This window comes from Ictalurus punctatus, unplaced genomic scaffold (genome assembly GCF_001660625.3).
Source record: "Ictalurus punctatus breed USDA103 unplaced genomic scaffold, Coco_2.0 Super-Scaffold_100046, whole genome shotgun sequence".
Lineage (NCBI taxonomy): Eukaryota > Metazoa > Chordata > Actinopteri > Siluriformes > Ictaluridae > Ictalurus > Ictalurus punctatus.
In genome coordinates, this window is record NW_026521087.1 from 165,315 (window position 1) to 183,508 (window position 18,194).

The following is an 18,194-nucleotide window of genomic DNA, read 5'->3' on the forward strand; positions in this document are numbered from 1 at the left end:
AAACACAAACTACCACTCCAAACCAACACAGCGACATTGTTAACCTTCTCCAGAATACTAATCAGACAAACCTGTTACCAGTGAACCCACTACATTAGAGAAGGAAATACTGGATGTGAAGTGTACTAGTGCTAGTGTGTGTGAATAGACTATCAGTTTAGATACTGACCCTGAACACTACTAACAAGAGAGAGAGAGAGAGAGAGAGAGAGAGGAGCAGTGAACCATTGACATCATGTACAGAGTTAGCATGAAGGTGTGATTGACAGTTTTTAGAAATCACTTCCTAATCCTATGCTAAAATGAATACTACTAGGCTACTACTCTTCTAATAATAATAATAATAATAAGGAGAAGAAGAAAGATAGATTAAAGGGTGAGGAGTAAAATCAATATAAAGTGGGGCTGTTTCGTCTTCAGCAAGAATACCTAGTGCTAATAAGTAATTTGTCAACAACATTGTATATATCTAGTGCCTGGTAATCAACCTCCTCACCTGGTGAGAAGACAGTCCACTCATCCTCACATTTCACACAGTATGGATAATAATGATAACAAAAGGAAGTAAAGCTAAATGAATGTTTTAACTGAGAGCAATACTTTGTACCCATATTTCCAATTGTATAGTAGATTGCACACAGTTTTTGCTTGTTACGTTTAGACCCGAGGGGATTGCAAACTTCAAAAGCACCATCGTCATTATAACATTCTTCCTCAACTTCCTCAAGCAGATGGTGAGGATCATCAGCCATAGTCCATTGTAACACAGTGTGTTTATGCTTTTGGAAAATATGACATCTAAACGACTCATACTTTGAAAAGGTCCTCTGACAGTCATTAAGACCACAAGTTATTGAAAAATTTGCCTCATGTGCATGAATGAGACCAATGTGCTGGATTCATTTGACAATCATTCTCCGAGAGCATTTAGGACAACAGAATAGGCGAGGCATTTTAGGCATATTACTGTAAGAGGTTGATTACTCTGGTAACTGGAGTAGGTAGAGGCTTGTCACCATCCACAGTAAGTTTCAATACATATTTCTGAAGAGAAATCAGAGTGTTCTTCAAATGAGATGGATATGTTGAACTGAAGACAAAATAAGCACAAAATGAAGCAAGAGCCCTTTCATCCACACCGCTAGCCCAGCAGATCTCTATCCCATCGACTTTGATGACTGCAGTGACTCTTCTTGTAAACACAGTTTTGCAGTCAGTGACTTCTGGTATTTGCAGCGGTAACAGCAGACTTTCTATGCCAGCGACCCGCCTTCGAGCCTCAGCTTCATTAACTGTTTTTTTTAAGTATTGGGGTTTTTTTCACTGTAGAAGTTCACTACAACTGTAGAAGTTGTAGAATAAATTCCCCATGAATAACACTGACTGGAGCACATGCCAATTAGAAAGATTCAGGTGATGGACTATTAGCAAGTTATTGTCATTCATTTGTATAAATCCAACAATTATTATGTTTTTCACTATTTAGCTGTCTTTTTACTTTAAGGATCTAATAAATTGCATATATGAAATGATTTTATTTACAAGTATCATGTTTGTGATTTTAGGTTATTCGTCATTTAGTACAGCTTCTGACCATTAAATCAAAACAGACCTGTGATTTGATGACATAATGCTTATTTATTTAGAAACAGAAGTACCTAAATACAAACATGCTAAATACTTTATATTTTTATATATAAATAACCAGGTGAAAAAGAAGACAACCTTCCAATTGTGAAACTGGTTATTAAAGCCCTTAATTAAGGGTATTGTCCATGCAGTGTGCACAGATGTCCTTCTCATCTAGGGATAAAATGTTCCGCTGGCCCTTTAAGAAGCAGGAACGTGAGTTCCCGTTCTGCCCAGGAGTATCGCGGGAGTTCACCTGCGAGCAGCGCGATTTACAACGCGATGCAGGTGCTTCTTATGAAGTGTGAGAATCGGGAAGTTCTTGTGCATGAAGCAAGACTTTAAGTTTAAAATCACAATGGAACCACTGAGCAGTGAGACTAAGTATACTCGTCAGGCTTACATCTGAAGACCAAACATCTGTTGTGAAGTTCATCGCGGAGTGGTTATGAAGAAGCTCGTGAATATGATCCGTCATACGGTTGTATAACTCCGGTAAGCAGACGAATGTGAAATGACGCTGACTCGGTAAAGTGTAGCGAGACTCAAGGTGTTTTACCAGTCGCTGAAATCCCATGTCCTTCTTTACAGAGCATGGTTGATCATCAAGCGCCATAAACTCCAATACTTTCTGAGTAATTTCTAGAGTTTTTGTGCTGTCAGATTATCAGATGTTTTTAAATTATCGATAGATGAAAAATAACCTTTCGGTATCGGCCGATACATCGGTGCATCTCTAGTTAAAACCAAGAATATAATGGGTAATTGCATATTTCATTTTAATTGACCCCCCCCCCCTTTTTTTTTTTACTGAAGCAGCCTTATATGGTCTTGCATGTGTACAAATATTATATTTGTATGTGTATGTTGCATTTCCTACTGTCGATAAGGAAAGGGAAAAGGAGACAGACTCATTCTTGGTTGTACGAAACCACACTGTAACTTCAATTCAGTTCCATTTTATTTGTATAGCGCTTTTTACAATGGATGTTGTCTCAAAGCAGCTTTACAGAAACATATAAACACGGGATACAGATTTTAAATTAGCGAATTTATCCCAGTTGAGCAAGCCGGTGGTGAAAAACTCCAAGATGTTAAGAGGAAGAAACCTTGAGAGACCCCTGGTATAACTAGAAAATGTTGAAAAATTGAAAGTCCCAGGTGTCCCAAGGGTTCCTGTATAAGGCTGTCCTTAAACTTTTCCTGTATAAGGCTGTCCTTAAACTTTTCTGAAGTGCAAGTTTCTTCTAAGTCCCAGGTATCCCAGGGGCCTAATACCTAACAACCTAATGCTTAACTATTCAGAAACAGAAGTAAGTAAATACAAAATGCTACTTTCAATTTTAACTCGGACAGCGTGCTTTCAGTTGGACGACCCCATTTATTTTTTGATGAGCTTCAGAAAGGTATGTATGTGTGTGTGTGTGTGTGTGTGTATATATATATATATATATATATATATATATATATATATATATATATATATATATATATATATATAATATATGATTAGACTAGTTTTATTCACAAGTGTCATCTGTGATTTTTATTCGCTATGTAGAACATTTAGATCAAGCACTGTCTAGAAATAGGTGTATTAATTTTCTCACAAAAGTCATGTTGACCAGTTTTGCCTTGTTTTACCTCTCTTGCAACTTCAATCATTGGGCACCAGACTGGAGGCAAACAAGACCTTGTCTGTAAACACTACAGCAAAATTAAAGGTTAGTCACTCCTTTAAAGGACAGGAAATTTACAGGATAGGCACTTGACTTTTCCCACAAAAGTTATGTTTTCCTGAATATTTTGAAGAGTCCAAAAGTATATGGACGGTGTTAAGGGTCTGGGTGTTGAGTGGCAGAGCAGCTACATCGTTGCGATCCATTGAAAGTCAGTCTTTTGTTTGGGAGCCCTGGCTACATGGGTAGCCCTCCTGGACCAAGTCCCTCTGGATGTTCCAGGGGGACATGTCAGAAAATAAGAATATTTTGAAAAAAATTTTTTCCCTCTATCATCCAAGGTGCGCCAGGGGCAGAGCGTTTAGACATGAACCCCCGGTATTCAATTGAATTCCATTTTATTTGTATAGCGCTTTTTACAATAGACGTTGTCTCAAAGCAGCTTTACAGAAACATATAAACATGGTATACAGATTTTAAATCTGAGATAGAACCAGCAACAAACAGGTCATTACAAAATTATGGATAGACGGAATGTTAGAAAAAGAGCAGTAAAAAAGGTCAATTTAATGCTCACTTCATTTGGATGTCATTTAAGAGAAAATGATCTTGGTGCTGCAGTGCGAGATGACGAGATAACGTCATCTGATATCCATAATGTTGCTGGTGGCACATATCATTATTTTGGTATTCTTAAAACTTTGTCCAAAACCATGGAAAGAATCTGGTTTTATGTTCTAGAGAAGTATGAATTCAAACTTCAACTGAGCATGGATGGTGTTGGTTCAAATTTAGCCTATTACCCAAAAACATTTAAAATTCAACTTAGAAGCCAATACTCACATCTACCTCTGAGACCAGTTGGAGATAGAAAAAATACACCAGCCGTGAGTGAGAAGAAGCAAGGGTCCAGCTTTATTGTTCCATTCCACCACACGAGATCCACACCGATGAGAATTCTCAGAAGTGATCCCAATATCCTGAGCTTAAGCTCCAGTATTTATACTGTATTTACACACTAGATAACCCATAGGTTTCCAGAAAAGGCCTATTTCACTTACCCATAGAATTGAAACCAGGGGTTTTAATTTATACATAAAATCAGAACCCAGGCATTTCCAACAACCCAGGAAACAAAAACCCAGAGTTTCTAGTTAACTAGGTTGCCAAAAACCAGGATTCTCATTTACCTAGGTTATCAAAAACCAGGATTCTCATTTACCTAGGTTCTCAAAAACCAGGATTCTCAATTCCCTAGGTTAAAAAAATGACGTAGACAAGACGACTAAACAACCGGGAGGGACCTTGGTCTTATCGTTATCTCGAGGGGGGCGGGGGCAGCCACCCTTATAACTGGCTTTCTTCATGGTTCTCTAAAAATTAAGGCTTTCCTTGCGAGACGAGAATCTTCACCATCTGAATCATGAGTAAGTTATATTTTCCTTTTTTTTCCTGTATTTCTCGTTTATAATTTATTTTCATATTTGCACTATATTTCTTAGTTTATATATATTTATACTACTTGAAAAGCGGTTTACTGTACTTCCAACTTCTTAATATCATTACAGTTCTACTGTCCTACATATCCTACTATTCTGTTTTTTATAGAGTTTCTCTATTACTATAAGATATTATTAAAGTTATTCATGTGTGTTTATGTATGTTGTGTCTACTTGCCCGCCCTTGACTGCACGAGTGTGTGTGTGTGTGTGTTTTTAGCACTCCTCAGCTCGTACACTTCTTTTTGACTTTTTTTGACTATTACTGCTCTTAAATTGCTCGTAATTCCAATCTGTCAATGTCCGCCTAATCCCGCTTCTATGTGTCTAGGTGCCCGTTTTTCCTTCTTCTCCCTTATGTTTATTTTATGACATTTTTTATCCACAACATTGGCTTACCACTGTTTAAAAGTTTGTCTTTGTAGTTTTTGGCCCATTATAGGGTTACTGCAGGGTTATACTAAGAAACCAGTTGTCATTGCTCAGTTCTGTGGTAAATCAAAGCCAACATCACGAACTGACTATTTGAAAGATCTAGTCAGTGAACTGCAAGGGTTAAGCAAGGGATTTGCCATAAATGGGAAGCAATTTTCCCTAAAAGTCGCATCTATCCTGTGTGATGCTCCAGCTAGAGCTTTTATAAAGGGAATTAAATCACATACTGGTTATTCAGGTTGTGACAAGTGCATCCAATCTGGTGTGTACATCAACCATAGAATGACCTTTCCTGAGATCAACAGCCCACATAGGACTGATGAGTCTTTTATCAACATGTCTGATGAAGATCATCATACTGAAACATCTCTTTTAAAAGCTGCAGGAATTGGCATGGTATCATGCTTTCCACATGATTACATGCATCTTGTATGTCTTGGTGTTATGTGAAAACTGCTGGACTTATGGCTTGCTTCAGGGCCTTTATGTTGTCATTTGTCTGCTCGTCAAAGTGTTATAATCTGACACACTTGTTAGCTTGAGACGTTATATTCCTGAGGACTTTGCTAGGAAACCCAGGCAATTCTCAGAAAGACTGAGGTGGAAAGCAACAGAATTGCGATAGTTTCTGTTATACACAAGTCCAGTGGTTCTTCTTGATGTGCTGTCAGAACCAGTGTACAGCAATTTTATGTTATCTGTTGCTATCCTTATACTTTCCAATCCACTCTTTGTATAGTTCTTAATGACTTTGCTCACAGTTTGCTAGTGTCATTTGTAAAGCATTTTAGTGAGTTGTATGGTCCTGAATTTGTTAGCTACAATGTACATGGGCTAACCCATCTTTCTGAGGATGTCAAAAAACATGGAAGCCTTGACTTCTTGTCTGGGTTTCTGTTCGAAAACTTCCTGGGATGGATTTAAAAAATGATGAGAACTCCACACCATCTCCTATTACAGGTTATACGGCGACTCTCAGAAATGGACTGTTTCATGGTAACTACTGAACATTTGGATATTAAAATTGAAAAAACAACATGAAAATGGCCCAATTCCACCGGATTTTAATAAAGTTGACCAGTTCCAGGAGGTTGTTCTAGGTAGCACTAGAGTTAATCTATCATGTATGGGAGATAACTGTCAGAATTGGAGGCTGCATTGGTGTAGTAATGAATATTCTTCAATGTCAGGAGAAAGTAAAGTGCTTAAAAGACTTATCTAAATGAAAAGCTTACAGCACCTAGTAGTCCCATTCAGTCTCCCAACCAAGTACTAACCAGGCCCAACTTTGCTTTGCTTCTGAGATCAGGCTTTGTCAGAGTGGTATGGCTGTAAGCAACAGATGTCACCAAATGGGGCCTATTTAAATAGTGTAAGCAAACATCTGACTGACTGATTGACTGATTGACTGATTGACTGATTGATTGATTGATTGGCTTCCCCCAAACCTCTATCCAATCTTCATCCCAAAAGAGGATGTTGTGCAGAGATCATGAAAGCACTTATCCAAATAAAAAGCTTACAGCACCTCGTATTCCCATTCAGTCTCCCAACCAAGTACTAACCAGGCCCAACTTTGCTTTGCTTCCAAGGTCAGATGAGATCAGGCTTTGTTTTATTTATTTATTTATTTATTTATTTATTTATTTATTTTAATTAAAGGTTTTCAAAAATTCCATTAAAAACATATTGCAGCATAAATACTTTTTCACATTAAAATACATCAGAATGTACATTATTTTTTTAACAATAAATCCTAACTTTATAAACATTTATTATTTACATCCAGTGTAATATCAGTTTAAAACACAATCAGTCCTTAAAAAATAAATAACACTTATTTTCCTAATATAATCAAATTACCCTTGTTGTCCTGGCACTTTCCATTGGAAATCATTAAACACCTTACATACTTCTGGCGTAAAAACCTTATAAAATTCATCCATTTTATCTTCTTGTTTAAAATAGAAAAACAAACATTCTATATATTTTTCCACTTTTCTTTTAAAAACACGCTCTACATTCATTACAATTTTTTCTCTTTTTGCCACAACTCTTCTCTCCCATTTGTACTTTTTAACATCACAAGCAGATTGATCAGTTTGTTTTTACACTTTTTATCCACTCCTAACATGACGACTTTATTCCATTCCGTGTCTTTCTCATTTTTTTCCCCTTTCAGATGTTCAATTATTTTCTTACATTTCACATTAAAATCTTTCAACTCTTTGCAGTGTAAAAACAAATGTAAAAACCCTTCATCATTACATACTTTACATATTGCATTTTGCTCCATTCCTATTTTATTCAGTAGGAAGTCTGTAAATATGACTTTTTATGTCTGATAAAATACTCTAGGTTCTCTAATTTCGTTTCTACGATCGTCCCTTTCATGTTATTCCATATACTTTCTTCTTTAAGGTCATTGAATTTCTGTTGCCAGTACTCCTTTACAATAGGTTTTTTAAAAACTCCATCTCTAAAAAGGCTATAAAACATTTTCACTGTACATTCTTTAAAAGCAACCAGGTTTTTCTCCCACCTTCACATAGACCTCTCTTCCTGTTCCCCCCTCTTCCATGCTTTCAATTCTCTTTATCCACTCTTTGGGTATTGCTTTTTTGATGACATCATACTTGTTTATTATTTTTTGTCTGCTAAAATCCTCTTTCTCCTCCTCGATTGCATCTACTGTACACTGTACAGGTAAAAACCCTTCTTTAAATTCATATAAAACATCTCTAACCCTTGTGATTCCCACCTCCCACCATTTCTTAAAAAAAATCTCTTTTCCTTGATTTAAAATGCTGTTGTTTAAGAATAAAGGCTGATTTAAAATGTTCTCTCTGCCTCGGGGTTTAAAATGTACATTGGTTAAAAATTTCCCCCAGGCGCTCATCATTTCCTTATAAAAATCTGGTAACCCTTCCATCATCCAGTTCTTTCTTTTCATCCATAAAATATTATCTCCCAAATTAAAATTCCCACATTTGTTTATAAAATATTCCTTTTTTTTCCCCATGCTGCTTTATTTTCATCATCCATATACTTTTTTTTATTATTTTCACTCTCAAACTGTTTTTTCTTTGCTCAGCAGCCATTAAACCCAAAACCCCCCTTTCCACCGCACCTATTAAAGTATTGTACGCGATACTTGGTGGCTTTCTGTCCCATAAAATTTTTTTTAAAACATTTCTTCAGCCTTCGTTCTGCCCACAACGGCATAGATGACACATGTAAGGTATACCATAACTTAGACACCATCAACACATTTAAGATTAAAACCTTCCCTTTTAAATTAAGAGTCCTCAGTTTCTAAAGATTCAGTCTTCTTTCAATACCTCCTAATATGTCTTCCCACATGGTTTCCCTTGCTTTCTTTTCATCCTTCCCAATTAAAACACCTAAGATCTTTATTTCTTTTGTTTCTTTGAAAGTAAAATGATTTGTTAAATCTGTAACCCCTCCAAATCTCATATACACTGTTTTTTCTTCATTTACCTTACCTCCTGAGCCCTTACAAAACATCTGTACAATTTCCATGACCTTTTTAACACTCTCCATTTCTTTTACTATCACTGTGGTATCATCTGCATATTGAAATATTTTGTCCTTTTCTTTACTTCCTTTAACACCTATTCCTTTTATTTTTTCTTTTTGCTTTATGGCTAGTCCTAGTGGTTCTGATACGAGTGAATATAAAAGAGCTGATAGTGGACATCCTTGTCTTATGGATCTTTTTATTTTAAAACACTGTTAAAAACCCATTACATTTTATTCTCGTTATTGCCCCTCTATATAAAATTTTAATCCATTTAATAAAATTCTTTCCGAAACCAAAACTCTAAAATTCCAAATAAATAATCATGTTCTACCCTGTCAAAAGCTTTTTCAAAATCTAAAGTAATTACATAGCCTTCTTTGTTTTTGAATTTCATGTATCTGATCATATCTTGTATGCTTAATGTTGTCTGCTATGTCTTCCTTTTACCCCGTACACTTGATTTGTTTTTGTTTTAATTATGCTTGGCATTACTTCTTTTAATCTGTTGGCTAAAATTTTTGCTAAAATCTTTAAATCAGTGTTGAGCATTGTAATCGGTCTATAGTTATTTAGGTCTACCCTTTCTCCTTTTCTTTTATATATCAACTTGATCAACCCCATTCCCATTCTTTGGCTCATCTCTCCTTTCTTAAAAACCTCATCATATACTTCTTTCAGGGTGCTAGTTAAAAAATCCTTAAAAACGATATAAAACTCACTCCCCAAACCATCTATCCCTGGACTTTTTTCTATTTAATTCGGTTGTAGCTTTTTCAATCTCTTCCTCTCTTATGTCTTGATCACATTCTTTTTTTTATCTTCCTCTCCTACTTTTGTTTTTATTTGCTTCAATAGTAGTGCTTTTTCTTCTTCTTTTACTCCCTCTGAATTAAATAGCTTTTCATAATATGCTTTTATTTCTTTCAGAATTTCATTTTTTTTTCTACTACTTCTCCATTTTCTCCTTTTATTGTTTCAGCTTTCCCTTTTCTCCTTTCCAGATCGAAAAAAAAATTTGTGCACTTTTCTCCTTCCACCATATACTTTGCTTTGCTTCGCAACCTTGCACCTTGATATTTATTTTTTCCATTTCTTTCAGTTCTTCCTCTATTACTTTTAATTTTTGTATATCTTTTTCTTTCTCATTTAATTCTTTTTCCCATCGTTCCCTTATTTTTCTTTCCTTGTTCTTTTTGCTTTTCTGTATTTGTCTGCAATATTTTATTGTAAATTTTTTCACTGCATACTTCACATTTTCCCACCATATTCTTTTATCTTCCACATACATTCCATTTTCTTTTTCGTTTTCAATGATATCTTTTCAACATATTCTTCATTCTTTAAAACCGCTGTGTTTAAGACCCATACCCCTGGCCCTCTTTTCAATGTACTCCAGTCTATTTGCATAAAAAGTGGCTTATGATCACTTAGAAGGTTTTATAGAAGGGATGAGGTATGAAGAAACAAGCCTATGTTCCTTGTACATAAAACAAAGTCAATTCTTGTTTTGCACATAAAATTCCTGACTATCTGCCTCCTTGAGTATTCTTTTTTTTCTTTTCATTCCTTTCTCTCCATATGTCAATCATGTTATTTTCATCCATCAGTGATTTTAGCTCTTTTCTCCCAGTGTCAGTTTTAAAAACCATTCCTTCAGCCATATCCAATTTACTAAACACTGTATTATAATGGAGGATTTTAATAACTTGATTGTGCTTCTTTAAAAACTCCCTTAAAAACTTAAAATACTCTCTCTTTTCCTGCTCCCCTGTTGGTGCATGTACGTTGACTACCACCACTTTCCTCTCTTCATATTCTATCTCTACCGGCTTACATTTCCCAAATGTGTCCTTATACACTATTTTACATTTTATGTCTCTATCTTTTATTAGAATTGCTACTCCTCTGCCAAACTTATCATCGCCATTGTTATAAAATATTTCCCCATTCCATCTTTTCCTTATTTCACTTATCTACCCATCTCTCCAGTTAGTTTCTTGTAATACAATCACATCTTCCCTTTTACACATTTTTCACTTTTTCAAATTTGTTTACATTTAAAAGTCCTCTTGCATTAAATGTAACAATTCTTAAAACAATAAAACAGAGGAAAACATACATCAAACTCATCTTTTCAGTCAATCCCCTCCAAGTCCTTTAGACCCTCATACCTGTTTTCATGTTTAAGCGCATCCTTTTTAATAACTCTTTTTCTGGCAGCTTCCAAGCTTGGCATTACCTTTATCGATAGTCTTCTTTTCATAGTTTTCACTGTTTTATCCTCCATTTCTTCCCCCTCTTCACTTTCATTTTCAGAACGTTGTTCATTACTCCTTTGTTCTTTTTGTTCTGCTCTGTCCAATGCACTTTCCAAAGTTTCAGTCATGTCTATTTGTGTCCAGATTTCTCCCTCTTGTTCTTTTTGCACGTTCTGTTCGTCGCATTCATCCGTCTGTGCTCCATTTTCTGTGTTTTCTGCTATGTCACTGACCTGTGTTCCTCTGGTTTCTTCTTCTTGCTCCTTCTCGCCGTCTCCTCCATGCCTCTGCCCGTTCATCTGCTCCTCTTCTCCCTCCTCGCTCTCCATCCAGCATTCACACTTTAAAAACTTTCTACAATCCGGGCACTTCACCGTGTTGCAGTCTCTTGCAAAGTGCCCCCTCTCATCACATTTATAGCACTTAAAATTAGAGCAATCCTTCACCACATGATTCGGGCTCATGCACAGACGACAAGTTTTCGCCTGGTGACTGTGCATCACCCAGAAGTACTGCGGTCCTTCTGCCGTTTCCATCTTAGTCTTTTTACAAATCTGGTCCCGTCCTCGATGTTCGTGCCCGGATACATTCTCCTTTTAATTTTTGAGACGGGGATTACTCCCCATCCCCCCAGCTTTTGAACAATGACCTCATCATCCAAATAAACAGGCAGATGCATGAAGGAGACGACATAATCCCTGTTGTGTAGTCTTTTCACTTCACAGTTTATGCCTTTTAATTATCAGTCCGTCCATTAGGTTTTCTATTTCCTCCTCTCTTTCAAGTGTCACCTCATATTCTTTTAGCTGCTTTGGTCTCACCGCTAAGATTTTCCCCTCTCCGATTCTTTCCGCCACCGCTTTAATGATGTCCTCTGCTCTGGCTTCTTCCACATTTCCTAGATCCACAGTCACCGTTGCTTCTTTCATGTACACTCTCTTTTCGACGACTTTCCTTTCCACTTTCTCTTTTCCGTTGCCATATCGTTGTCGTTTATCCGGTCTGTATTCATGTCCACGTCGTGTTTCTCCTGCAATTGCCATATCCGTTGCCTTTAAGTCATCCATTTTTTAAACAAAAACAAACAAACAAAAAACTAAGTTTAACCTCCCCCCAAACAGCCTGTGCTGCTGGGAGGATTAAAACAAACAAACAAAAAAAACAAAACACTGATGAAAATAAACAGGTATTTAAACTCAAACAAAAAATAAACAAAAATTTTGGTGAACCTCTCTCACCTACTGCAGCAAACACACTTCTTCTCTGGTGCAACTCACTAGCGCCGTCGGAGTGGTATGGCCATAAGCAATAGCTGCCTCCAAATGGGGCCTATTTAAATAGTGTAAGCCAACATCTGACTGACTGATTGATTGATTGATTGATTGATTGATTGATTTCCTTCATTTGTACACAAATCTGTCTGACTGTGGATTGGTGGAGTCCAAACACTTCAGATATGGTTTTTTGAACTTTTCCAGCCTGATGAGCATCAACAACTCTTTTTCTGAGATCCTCACAAATTTCCTTTTTTCATACCATGATACACTTCCACAAACATGTGTTGTGAAAATCAGACTTTGATAGATCCCTGTTCTACAAATAAGACACGGTGCTCACTCACACCTGATTGTCATCCCGTTGATTGAAAACACCTGACCCTAATTTCCCCTTCAGACTAACTGCTCATGCAGACGCCAACAATGTCTGCACCATGCACGCTACCTTTACAGAATGCGCTTAAGCAAAGTCTTTGCAAGAAAAATAGGATCCAAACCCACATGGGCTGTGCACAGCGGATTGGCAGTTCGTCCCCTTAACCTCTTGCTGACATAGCTCATGCATATGAAATTACATCCCAGTGTGGAGCAAAAAAGAGGTTTCGGTGCAGGTTCTTTGCCACTGTCGTCTGGACTGCGGAATGCGTTCTGCGTTGACGGACCTCCAGAGACGCAAGAGCCTTACAGCAGCTGTGGCCAAAAAGCATTGAAATACAGCTCACTGTTGCGGAACACGTAGCCACAGTGCTAGCTTTTCACATTTCTCCATCTCTATTGAGGATATTCAGCTGGCCTGCCGTATTCGTGGAGAACGCGCTTAAACGACAACTCCGTCTAATATACACAAAGGCTCTTTTAAGAGTCACTTCACTTCATTCTTGTTGCAATGTAATAATGTATGATACATTACCTTAATCTTTGAAATTTCAATTAACATTAGAAATACATTTCTATTCTCATCGCTGCTCCTACACAGCAAATTGAGCAGAGTTAAATTTTTGGTGTTTATGAACAGAACCAATCTAGCTCTACTTGGAATTGATCTAACTCTGTATGTTGTCTAATCTGTTAGATTTCACACTGTACCATGAAACAGTTGGTGTCAAAATGGAGTGTTATAACTGTTTTCTAGAAATCAACTCTGATAGTGTCACCCCTTTGGTGGAACGCACCATTAGGAGTGACTGATCTAGATCAGACTGAGCGACTTTCCAGTATCGGCAGAAGATCGTCGGTGAGGATGCATCATCTTCAGTCCTGGATTTGTTCCCTCGTTTCCTTGCTGTATCTGGATTGGTAAGAAAATCTTTAGCTTTGGAAGTAGTTTTGAAAAGGAAATTTTCTCTGTAGTTATTAAATGAGTTCACTGGTACAGTAGAGAAAGGAGTTGTTCAGTGATCACCGTAATGCCACCAGGCCGGTCCAAACTGAGAAATTCAACATTGTAATCTTTTATATCCCAAATGTATGCATAAATAACACAGCAGATCTTAATTTTTAGTATTTGACCCTTCATCCATTTTATGTCCGTTATGTTTAAACCTGTATAAACCTTCTTTATAGATCGACCAGGATTTCTCCATGATGTTTGGTGACGAAGTGTCTCAGAAGTTCCTGGCAAAGTGGTCAACATTCTTCAAGCCAAAAATCATTGCAGACTGCAAGACTCTTAAGAATATGGGCTAGCTGCTGTCAGGAACTGAACCTGAATCTGAGGACTACAATGGTCAGTATAAACTGTTTTGTATTTTAAAAATGTTCCAGTCTTTAAAAAAATAATTAAAGGCACTGCCAGAAAAAACAACAGCAGAGGAAATTTTTTGGGTCACATCAGAATATCTTGACCAGGGAGGACTTACATGGGAAAATTGCACAAGTGTTTGTACTGATGGAGCTGCAGCCATGGTCGGGCACACCTAAGGCTTTGTTAGCAGAGTGAAGGAAAGAAACCCAGATCTTATTGTTACACACTGTTTTCTGCACCGTGACCCCTTCGTTGCAAAGACTTTACCAGCAGAACTAGTTCCTGTGTTGGATGATGTGCGCATAGGGAACTTTGTAAAGACACAACCTTTGAAAAGTCGTATATATTTGCATCTTTGTGTGAGGAAATGTGAGCGGAGCATAAAGCCTTATTGCTCCATACGGAGGTCCGATGGTTGTAGCGTGACAAGTTGCTGGCCCGTGTGTATGAGCTGCGGGAGGAACTTAAAGTGTTTCTGACAAATGAGAGGTCTGATTACTCAAATCTGTTTGCAAGTGATGAGTGGTGTGCTGTTGTGGATAAAAATGACATTAAATAAACATGAGGGAGACTTAGTATGAGTAAAAATGTAATTTTATTGGTAATTCACAGGACGGGTGGGTGCGTAGTCTGGAGGAGAGCGAGAGGGGGAAGAAAATGGGGTGCGTCCTGGGGACATGGGGAAATCAGCGAGGGTGAAGTGAACGGACCACTGAGTCCAGTAACGGAGAGAGAAGGGACTGACGACGGGCACCGGCACCTAGACATACAGAAGCAGTTTTAGTCAGAGGTGGATAAATTGGAAAAACACTTTAAAGATCTTTATGGGTTGTTAGTCAAAAAGTCAAAAGAAGTGTACGAGCTGAGGAGTGCTAAAAAACACACACACACACACACACCCTCGTACAGTCAAGGGCGGGCAAGTAGACATAATACACACACACACACAATCTCTCTCACACATACTATTATAACTTTATAAGAATAATAAAAAGGAATATTAAGATATTATAAGGGTAATGTCTTATAATAAAAAGTGTATATATATACTTTTTATAAAAATGCTATTAAGAAGTAGGACGTACAGTAAACCGGTTTTTCAAGCAGCATATATAATAAGAGATATAGAGTAAATCTGAAAATAAAAACTAGAAATACAGGAAAATATAACTTACTCATGATTCAGATGGTGAAGATTCTCGTCTCGAAAGGAAGGCCTTAATTTTAAGAGAACCATGAAGAGAGCCAGTTATAAGGGTGGCTGGGTCAAACTGCCCCCCCCCCCCTCGAGATAACAATAAGACCAAGGTCCCATTAGATTGTTTAGTCTTCTCCACTTTCTATTCTCTGGGTAAATGAAAAACGAAGTTTCTGATGCCCTAGGTAACTGAAAATTCTGGTTTCTGATCCTCTGAGTAACTAGAAACTCAGGGTTTTTATTTTCTGGGTTATTAGAAATGCCTGGGTTCTGATTTTATGTGTAAATTAAAACCCCTGTTTTCAATTCTATGTGTAAGTGAAATAGCCCTTTTCTGGAACATAAGAGTAAGGTAAATGAGCTCTTTTTTTAACCCTATGGGTAGTGAGATCATAGTCTTCTTGAAACATATGGGTTATCTAGTGTGTAAATACAGTATAAATACAGGAGCTTAAGCTCAAGGTATTGGGATCACTTTTGAGAATTCTCATCGGTGTGGATCTTGTGTGGTGGAATGGAACAATAAAGCTGGACCCTTGTTTCTTCTCACTCATGGCTGGTGTATTTTTTCTATCTCCAACTGGGCTCAGAGGTAGATGTGAGTATTGGCTTCTAAGTTGAATTTCAAATGTTTTTGGGTAATAGGCTAAATTTTAGCCAACAGTGCAAAGCTGGCATACCTGGCAGATATATTTCATCATCTGAATGAACCGAACACACGATTGCAAGGCGGAAATGAAAACCTGCTTACAAACATGGATAAAATAAATGGATTCCATTTAAAAGGTGCGCCTCTGGCAAGAACAAGTGCCAACCTTGAGATGTTCCCACTCACAGAGGAACGGCAAGATCACCCTGCTGCACTGTGCGAGGTAATAGGTAAACATCTGAAAACTCTTGAGGGGAAGTTGTCATTTTATTTCTCTTCAACCTCCACTGAATGCCTTGACTGCTGTTGGAAAGGACATGACTTTACAGGAGCAGGAGGAACTAACTGAACTGAAACAAGATCGTGGTTTAAAGCTAAGATTTGCTGAACTACCTTTGGACAGTTTTTGGTTGACTGCTGCCAAGGAATTCCCCATTTTGGCCAACAAAATTTTGACATTGCTCCCATTTTCCACAACATGTGTGTGTGAGCTGAGCTTTTCAAGCCTAACTGCTATAAAAACTAAAAACAGAGAGAGGCTGCGAGCTGTTGAAGAAGAGCTTCGTGTATGCCTTTCTTCAATTCCTGCCAGGATATCGGCTTTGTTCATCTAAACAGGCCCAGGTTTCACACTGAGTGAGTATAAATAAATTGAGAAACTATATTGTAATTATATATACTGTATTAGGCTACAAAATGTCATTCTGTAACATTTTTGGTTGGTGGTGTGCCACAAGATTTTTCCAATGTAAAAAATGTGCCATGGCTCAAAAAAGATTTAAAAACACTGCGTTACACTACACAATTTAAGAAGCTACACTTACTTCTGCTTCCATTGTAACACTTTTCAGTTTTGGAGCAACAACAAAAAAATGTTGGAACAAAATAAATCTTATTTTCCATTACAGGTTGCAGGTATTCGCGGGTGCAATGCAACACTGTTCCACACACAAATAACTCTTTTGAATGTTTAAGTGACTAAATTCAGAAAGCGCCACCAGCATATCTGACAAAGATGACTCATGAACCGGTTCTTTAATCGCTAGCTGAAAACGACGTATTGAATTTACACAAACGTCAAATAACAAATACAAAATTCTACTTTCTCATGAATATGGTATAGTGCATTGCTTAATCAGCAGTTTTTCTTAGAAAGACAAGATATTTAAATTGAATGAATTTAATGAAACCACACATCAAGCTGTCTTTTCTAACAGAGCATTAAATTTAGCATTAGCTCCCAGTTTCAGAAAGTTCTAGCCAGACATTCAGGGGGAAAGAATCAGAACAAAATGTAAAAAAAAAGCTGTGAGAATCAGCGTTTGTCACAACGATGCCAAACGCTCTGTGTCTCCTGACTATTTCTTTGGGAATGTTCTTCAGTCAAGCTTCCCCCACAATCAAGCTTTGGAGTTGACTCCATATTCCCAATGAATACAGAGTCGACTCCAAAGCTTGATTCCTTTGAATCGACTCTATTCCCATTACCTGGTATCTATGAATTGACACCAGGTATTAGGAATCACCCTGTTAACCATGATAATGATCCTATGTACTTAATATTGCGGGTTGTTCCCCTAACCTTTAATTCGAGATTTGTGCTGAATCGATTCTTGGAACAGACTCACTCAGTGTGCAGTCGATTTCAGAATATTAGCAAGGGTTTGAATCATTATCATTTCCCCTGCTTCCATTTGTACGAAGCTGCCTTAATCACGATGAACCCAGGCTACGCAGGCAGGACCGAGCTCCGGGACAACCTGGAGGCCGCTTCAGATCCGTCTCCATGATTGTGCCCGACCACGCCGTCATCGCAGAGGTGTGCTCGGGTGCCGTCATTCATTACATTATGTAATGAACGCAATAACGGATGTATTCTGGCGTATTACAGAACCGTTTCCACGTTGAACCCGCTTGTTCACGTTGTAGGTGGACTGGTGAGCTGAGGGCTTCAAGTCCAGTGAGGAAGATGATTCAGCTGTATAAGCTGTGCAGCAAGCAGCTTTCCCGGCAGGACCACTACGACTTCAGCATGAGAGCCATGTTCTGTTATCGCCATGGCCGGGTATGTCCGTCTACGAACAGGGTGAACATATTAGATTAGATTCATTCGTTGTTTTTTCTAAGTTGTTAATTAAAACTATCTATAAATGTAACAGATGTCTTGCTGGAATAAATCGAGCGTGTGTGTGTGTGTGTGTTCCAGGTCTCTGAAGCGAGAGAACCCACACCTGAGCGAGAACGTGGTGTTGATTAGAGCGCTACGATACTCCAACCTGACC

The 18,194-nt window shown here is 37.7% G+C and overlaps 1 long non-coding RNA gene across 1 annotated transcript; it reads left to right on the top strand.

The window, feature by feature from the left end:
* Positions 1–1,890: 1,890 nt before the first annotated feature.
* On the top strand, positions 1,891–15,384 carry LOC128629982 (uncharacterized). Its single transcript, XR_008394196.1, has 3 exons — positions 1,891–2,124; positions 13,454–13,617; positions 13,885–15,384. It is a non-coding gene; the product is annotated as an uncharacterized LOC128629982 (long non-coding RNA).
* The last annotated feature ends 2,810 nt before the right edge of the window (positions 15,385–18,194 follow it).